Source organism: Rhinolophus sinicus, linkage group LG02 (assembly GCF_036562045.2).
Source record: "Rhinolophus sinicus isolate RSC01 linkage group LG02, ASM3656204v1, whole genome shotgun sequence".
NCBI classification, from domain to species: Eukaryota; Metazoa; Chordata; class Mammalia; order Chiroptera; family Rhinolophidae; genus Rhinolophus; species Rhinolophus sinicus.
The window spans coordinates 114104686-114113535 of record NC_133752.1 but is presented as its reverse complement, the minus strand read 5'-3'; positions in this window follow the sequence as shown (position 1 = coordinate 114113535).

Genomic DNA, 8850 nt, shown 5'->3' with positions numbered 1-8850 from the left:
TGCGTTAAAATATGTCATTTCATTGTCAAAAGTCACCTGCATTTATAACCCATAGTTTTGGGTTCTATGAACAATGAAATTACAGTGTATGAATCAAAAATTACTTTCATAATACATTCTGTAAACTAAGCCTTTCTTAAATCATTCCTTAACAGGCCTAAGAAAAAGGAAGAAACCATAAGTTAAGAAATACAATGAAACATCACATGGAGTATATTTTGGCCTTAAACAAACAAACAAACAAACAAAATCCCAACAGGTGGGAATTTTTTCCTTTTGGTGAGCTATGGCAACTTGATTCAAAAATTTACTTGAAGCACAAAAGACCAAGAATAGCTAAGATACTCCTGAAGAAGTCAAATAAGGAGCTTATGTTGTTAGATACCAATACTTGTAAAAAATGATGGTAATTAAGATAACAGGTACTGATGAAGGGACAGACAAATAGGTCAATGGAACAAGATAAAGTCCAGAAACCAATTCATACATTTTTAGAAACTTGATATATGACAGAACTGCCATCAAAAAACAATGGAGAAAATACAGATGACCCAATACTGGGGTAATTGGTTATCCATTTAAAATCATATCTGTACCTGACACCATATACACACATAACATTCATAAAAATTAATAATTTAAATATGAAAGTCAAAATGTTAACTCTTTTAAGAAAACATAAGCAAGGATCTTTATGAATTCAGGACTCAGAAGGAGTTTATAAACAAAGCACAATAAGCAAAATTATAAAAAAGAGTGGACTGGTAATTTTAACTATGTTAAAATGAAGAATTTCTGGTTATCAAAAATCACTATTAAAAGAGTAAAAGGGTACATACATACTGTGAGACATGATACCCGGGCAAGAAAAAAGGATTAGTGTTTGTAATATATAAAGACTTCATCAAATTATTAAGAAAAACACAACTGAATAGAAAAATGAGGAAAAGACACAAACAGGCATTTTATAAAAAAAGGAAAGCTGAATAGCCAAACAGCATAAGAAAGAATATCCAGCTTCTCTAGTGTTCGGAGATGTGTAAATGAAAACCATAATAGGTACAATTTGAAGTTAAAAAGTCTGACAATGCCATGTGTTGCTGATAATGCGAATCTCTGAATACTCTAATGCACTGCTGCTGAGAGTGAAAACTGCTCAATCACTTTAGATAATGGCTTGGTCTTCTCTAGTAAAGATGAAGATTCATAGTCCCAGGGACTCAGCGATTTCATACATAGGTTCAAACCCTGGAGAAACTCTTTCACAGGCACACTATTAAGCATGGGCAAGAATGTTCATTAAAACATAGTTTGGGATAGTAAAAAACTATAAACAATCTATATACTAACCAAGAGTCGAATGATGTAAAAAAACTGTCTTGTAGAGACATACAAAGGAATACTATACGCTACTGAAAATGAAGGGACTAGCGGTATATATATCAACATGGATGGATTCAAAGTTATTGTAGTAAAAAAAGTAAGCAGAGAATACATACAGTATGATTCCATTTATGTAAATATAAAAAAATAAACCACATCCCAAATTCAAGGCTTACTATAAAGTTACAACAGTCCAAGACATTGTGGTTTTGGCCCAGGCTAGAATAAGGACATAGATCAATGAAGCAGAATAGAGAGTCCAGAAATAGACCCACATATATGTGGTCAACTGATTTTTGACAAAAGTTCCAAGGCAATTCAGTGAAAATATAGACTTTTCAATAAATGGTGTAGGAACATTTCAGCATGCATATGAAAGAAAGAATAAACAATGATTCATACCCCACACCATGAATAAAAACTATCTTGAAATGGATCATAGACCTACACATAAAACCTAAAACTTCTAGAAGAAAACAGGAGAAACTGTTAAGAGAATAAAAAGATAAGCCACAGACTGAGAGAAAATATTTGCAAAATACATATTTGACAAAGTGTTGGTATCCAGACTATAGAAAAAAATGCTTGCAACACAATAAGAAAACAACCCAATAAAATGTTGGCACAAAAGATTCCAACAAACACTTCCCCGATGAAGAGATACAAATTACAAGAAAGGCACATGAAAAGATGCTCAAGATCTTTAGTCATTAGGAACATGCAACTTCAATCACAACGAGATGGCACTACATACTTAGTGGTTAAAATAAAAACTGACAATAGGAAATGTTGGTAAGGACATAGAGCAACTAGAACGTTGTTAGTTGTAATGTAAAATCGGCACAGCAAGTTTAAGTAATGGTTTGGCGTTTCTTACATAAGTAAACACATATTTGCCATCTGACCTAGCAATCCCACCCAAGAGAAATGAAGTTATGTTCACACAAAAACTTGTGCACAAGGGTTATAGTAGCTTTATTTATAATTTTCAAAAACTGGAAACAACCCAATGATCAATGGTGAATGGATAAACAAACTGATACATTGGAATACTACTCAGCAACAAAAAGGAATGAACTGGGGGGGAGGGGATTAAAAAAAAAAAGAATGAACTAGTCATATGTGGTCTGACATATAAGTTCGTGAACTCATCCTAGAAGAAGTGCTACATGCCTCATTGCTGAATATCCCTACGATCACCTTCGAAGTACTCCCCTTGGGAAGTTATTATGCACCAATGCCAGCACCTAGTCTACCCTTCAAAGCAATTTTGGAACTTTTTCTGGAATGGCCATCAGAGCTGTTATCGTATTACTCTTGATGTCCTGAATGTCATCAAAATGTCTTCCTTTCAATATTTCCTTTATCTTCAGGTAAAGATAGAAGTCACTGGGGGCCAGATCAGGTGAGTAGGGAGGGTGTTCCAATACAGTTATTTATTTACTGGCTAAAAACTCCCTCACAGACAGTGCCCTGTGAGCTAGTGCATTGTTGTGATGCAAGAGCCATGAATTGTTGGCGAAAAATTCAGGTCGCTTTTGTATAACTTTTTCATGCAGCCTTTTCAGCACTTCCAAATAGTAAACTTGGTTAACTGTTTGTCCAGTTGGTACAAATTCATAATGAATAATCCCTCTGATATCAAAAAAGTTTAGCAACATCTTTATGACTCTTGATTTGGACTGACGGAACTTTTTTGGTCATGGAGAATCGTCTGACTTATATTATGCACTTTGACGCTTTGTTTCAGGGTCGTATTGGTACACCCATGTTTCATCACCAGTGATAACACGGCCCAAAACATCGTCTTGCCTCTCCAAAAGGTCTTGGCAAACTTCTACTGTCCTTTGCTTTTATTCATTGGTGAACTCCTTCTGGACCACTTACGCACATACCTTTCTCATGCCAAGATTTTCAGTTAAGATTTTCCTGTTTCTCTATCAATGTTTACTTGGTCTGCTATGCTTCTCAAAGTCAGCTGATGATTTTGACTCACAATTCGTTGAATTTTTTGCAATGTTTTTATCAGTTCTGCTCATTACCGGCCACCTTGACCTTTCTTCATCAATGATGCATTCTCTCCGCTCAGAAAAGCGTTTAATCCATTTGTACACTGCCAATTTTTTCATGGCATTATCCCCATAAACTTGGATTAACATGTTGCTGATTTCACTTCCACTCTTGCCAAGTTTAACAAGAAATTTAACGTTTGTTCGTTGCTCTAATTCAAGCTCAGACATTCTCGCGACAGCACAAAAACACACAACAATAATGAACGCCACTCAACAAGACACCACCACTCTCCACACGAACCCAGCTGTGAGACACTGATATCCCAAGGTTATGAAACCTTACCGAGCTGTTTGTACAGTGCTGCCAATGTAAGTGCACTTAATTGTGAGACATTGTATGCCAGGCACTGTGTTAAATTCTTCACACACATATTTCATTGACTTCTTATGACAACACTGTGGAGTAGGTATTATTATGCCCATTTTATGGATAATAGAACCCAGGCTCAAAGCCCTAAAAAACTTGTTTAGGCTCACACTGCTAGTAAGAGTGAAGCTGGGATTCAAACCCCAGTCTGTCCGACACCAATGCCCTTCATCACTGCTCTCCAACCTGTGCAGAAACAGCGGCACCGGCAGCCCCAGGCGTGCTGCGGCCATGAGACAGTCCCTCAGCACAGCCCCTCCCTTCACTTTTCCAAAGACCACCTCACGACACACTGTGTGTGTCGTGACCTCTCACGCACCAAGGCTGTCCCTCCCCATCAGTCAGCGCCCTCCCCAACAAGGCCCCAACGTCCCTCGGTAGTCTCCTCTGCTGCATATGTCTGCCTCCCGCAGTGTCTCTCGGACTTGCTGCCCCCTTAACTGGCACCAAGCATTGGCTCCTATTCTTCTCTTGACTCAAGATGGTCTCCAGGCATCATTTAAGGGCTGGGGAGTCTCACACTGCAACAAGGCCACACCTCGCCAAACAGCCCCTGGGACCTGGTCTTTGTCTGAGCAATCACTATGTCACACCACTCACCCTGGTTCTTACCATTTATTTATTTTTCCAAGCCCCAGAGAAAGAACTGGGAGGCAGGAAGGTGAGAATAAGCCTGCGCTAACCACAGGAGCGTCCCGCCTCTAAGGTCCGGGAATACTGTGTCCTTGTGCCGCTCCATCCATCATGCTTCCTGATGACTCTGCATCCAGTAGATGTTTGGAACAGTGATTAGAGTATTTGGTTCTACCTCAATATGTAGCACATGTTGAACACATGGGAGCCTATGAGTCTTGACCTCAAATGTGAGTGAATGGTGGAAATGAACAAACAAAGAATTCCTGATAGGTAGGGAAGAGGACAGCTGAAGAATACCAGTACCAGTTGTTATAAAATGGTGGTTGGTGCCTGAATACCGGTGGGTTCAATGGGAGAAAAAGGAGAATTTAGGGAGTATTCAGGGAGAGAGAGTTTGGTGCAGATGCTAGTAAAAACATAGGCTTTGGAGTCTGATTGGGTTTGAATTTGAGCTCTGCCACTTCACAGCTGTGTGACGTTGGCTAAGTTACTTAACCTCTCTGTGCTTTTACTCTGTCATCTGTAAGAAGGGGTTGAATACCTTTCTTGATGGGACATTATGATGATTAGATAAGGTAATTTCTGTAAGTGTCTGGCACAGAGTGAATGTTCCATAAAAGACAATTTATTATGATTAGAGAGGGAGAGGGGAAGGAAGAGGGAGTTTGGAGGAAGAGTACATTTAGGGAGTTTGGAAGTGTGTCTAGTGCCGTCCCACCCTGGTCCTGTGACGATCAGCGTCTTCATTGTCTTTGCAGAGACATCCTAGAGCCCCACTTTGGTCATGGATCTTTCTGGCTTCTGGAAATGGCAGCAACAGCTGGCTTTTAGGTGGTGGCAGGGGTGGGGGTTGGTGTTAGCGGGGTTCTTGCTGGGGGGCGGATGGTATTCAGGTCAGGGAAGAAAAGGATACTGGATTGTAGAGCAGTGCAACGGAACCGTTGGTTTATTTCAAGGTTGCAAGATCTCCAACCATCTTTCCTATGCCCCCCTCACCCACAAGGGCAGAGGAGCTGAACCCAGACCAGATGTTTCCTCTCTTTCACTATCAATGGATGGCTTGGGGACATGGAGGAAGAGAGGGGGGAGTAATGAAGGCAGTGGGAGAGATGCCCTAGTAGGGAACCCCTCCTTCTCCAACTGGGGTCTGCAGGCTTGGAGCGTGTGACCCCTGAAGTGCTGGGACGCATCAGCGAATGTTGATTGCATGGCCAAAGCTAAGGTCAAATCAAACCCAGGACAGGGGTGTGGGACGGTCGGTCCATATCCTGGAGGAGCCCCTTGGGAAGGAACTTGGAGGGGTCAGAAGCTTCTGCCTAACTCAGTGAAGAGTAACTGGGGACACAGAGGAGAAGAATCGCTCTTCTGTCATCTGCACCACTTGGAGAACCCACCTAAGAGGCACTGACAGCTGCTTGGAGAATTCCAGCACCTTTACATTCCACCATCAGGATCACTGGGCATCAGTTTTGTAATCTGTAAAATGGGGAGAAGACCAATACCTGTCCAGATGACTTCACGCCATCATTGGGAGGACTTTATGAATAGCAATTGTCATGACAGTTTTTACAAATGTGCAGGATCAGCGAGAATGAGATTTCATGGGGTGGGGAAAGTACCTACATGCTCCTCCACCTGCTGCACCCATGGAGGGGGCCTCAGCTGCGGGGACAGGTGCACCTCCTCCCAGACTCCGAGATCATTGCGGGTGCCCAGTAAGCACTTCTTGGCTAGAGTCTGAAAGAAACAACTGAAAGCTGCTTCAAACTTAAAATCCCCTGCACCAATTAATCATTTTGGAGACTTTCATTCCATCCCCTTCCCTAGGACACATCTTCTTCCTCACGCCAGTGGCTAGAAGGCGCCAGTGAACCAGAGTGGGTCAAGCTGAGTTGGGCATGTATTATTATTTTTTTTTTTTGGTAGTCGTCCCAGCTTCTCTTTCTAAAGGCAAAGGAAGTGCCTTCTCCCTTCCAAGACTCAGAAAGCCCAGCAGAGTTGGTAGTGTCCTTATGGGGCTGCTGCAAATGGAACAGATTGCCTGCAGATGTAGTGAGCCCCCTGTCTGGGAGGTATTCAACCAAAACACAATCTTTTCTATCACTACGCCCTGTGCTAATTAGGTCCTTTGTGCACATTATCTTAATCATTGCAACAGCACTATGAGGAGGGGACTATTATCATTATCCCCACTTTACAGGTCACGAGACTGAGGCTCCAAGAGATCAAGTGGCCCCAGGTTTCACAGCTACACAGCAGCCTTCTGAAAGCTTGGAAGTCATGCTCCTAGTGACAAGCATGGCCTGTCAGAGGTACCACGTGGTCCCCTGAGGTGGATCCTAACTGGACAGCAGTGAATTTCTCCCCAAGGGAAAGCCTTGAGTTCAACCTCAGAGAAGCTTCCCTTGGGTCAGCCGTGACCACCCTCCCATTCCACCTATGACAGAGCTCAGCTCCCATGTGAGACTTACTCTGTCATCTCAAACCAGAAGGACTGGGGGTGAGGACAGCTCGGGCAGGGGTGCAGCATGACCTGGGAACAGGAGGGCAGACTGGAAATCATACTTTTATCCTTTCATAATCCTCATACTGAATGCTGTGAGGGAAGGAGGCAAGGAGGGAGGGAGAGAAAGAGGGAGGGAAGAAGCGAGCGAAGAAGAGAGAGAGAGAGAGAGAGAGAGAGAGAGAGAGAGAGAGAGAGATTGGTTTTATCAGGGAGGTAGAGTATTGCCGTTGTAAAATCTCTTTCTTGTCCTTTCTTTTTTCAGCAAACCACAGACTAGCTACACATTCTTTGGCCGTTTCCTGAGGATGAACTTGATATTTTGTGGATAGAGAGAGAAAAAAAAGAAAGAAAGAAAAGAGGAGGGGTGGGAGAAGAAGTGAGACAGAAAGCCACACACACACATACACACCCCTCCACACTGACTCCTGGCAATAAGGAAGTGAGACGAGATCTTTTTCATGAATGGGCTTCGCTCAGCCTTGCTGAACTTCCGCTCTCCATTCACCAGCATTCAAATTTCACCTTCTGACCATGCAAGGCAGCTGGCTGCTGGCCCAGGAACTAGCAGTTTGAGATCATCCCCCTGACCACAGGCAACTGTGTGCTTACAGAATCCTCTTTCCTTGTAACAACTGAAACAACTAAAAGCTGTTACACCCTGGCAAATGCAAAATGCTCGGGGTATTTACAGGATACCTGGTTTGAGGGGCATTGGCCCTGGCCCCCTCCCCATCCAGGGCTCCCCTCAGGGCTACTCCTTACAGGGGGCGTCAAGGGGGAGCTCAGAAATTATGCAGACAGGGCATGCAGAGGAAATCCGCCTGCCCAGGAGTTGCACTCTGGGGAGTGGCAATGCCTGCCTTAAAATTACGCGGGGGGTAAGTGTCACCATTTTGGAGAGGACATTTTAGAGCTCTTCCTGTGGAGGCTTTGCAGCAGTTAGCTGTGGCTTCTGGCCTGCAAGGGTGCCGTTGTTTCATTTGGGATGGGAGTCGGTGGACAAACAGGGAGCAATTGAAGCTGCTGTCCCTGGAAAATTGGCCTGGAGGTTCCAGAGGGTTTGTCTAGGAAGTGGAAAGATCAGCTGCAGGATCTCAAGCAAGTCATTTGATTTTGCTGTGCCTCAGTTTCCTTGTTAGTAAAGATGGGCTAAGAATACCTCTCACCAGGGTGGCTGTGACCCCTAAAGAGCTAAGGCAAAAGACAGCAAGAGACATCCCCCCCCCCGCCAGTGCATCTGACCTGGGCCTATGGGTGCTCTCAGGGGTACCCCTGCGTCCCGATTTGGAGAGAATAAGGAGTAGCTCTGTAGCCCTGAGCCTCCAGGAATGGTGGCTGCAACAGACCCTTGATGAGTGGCCCAGAGGGGAGAAATACAGGGATTGCCTGGCCGAGACACCAAAGGGGAGAAAGCTGGGATGGGGATGACGTGGCAGTGAGTGGAGAAACTATGGGAGGCTGAGCTGCTCTCTCTCTCTTTCTTCCCCCTCTCCTGCAGCCCCTTCCTGTGGCAGATCAAAGAGAAGATAAAGGGACATCATTTTACTGTCCCCACCCTGGCTCCCCTGGTCCCTACACTTGGGTGGGTTCTAAGGGGTCCCCAAACACCCATGTTTTAAAATAGTTGGGCCCAGAGGCAGGGGCATGCATGAGATGGGGTGGCCTTCAGAGCACCTCCCCACTTCCGGGCCAAGATCTTCCCGAAGGCTAAATCCAGGACAAAGTGCGGAGCTGCATTCCACTCCCGCAGCTGCTGTGCCGCTGGACCTGCTCTGGGCACTGGGAATGGACTCGGAAATACCAGTGGGCTTTGTTAGGGCTGATTACTCACAGCAAAGGAATGACAGCCATTTCATCGGACTTTCTAGGAACTTGCTTGCAGCTGG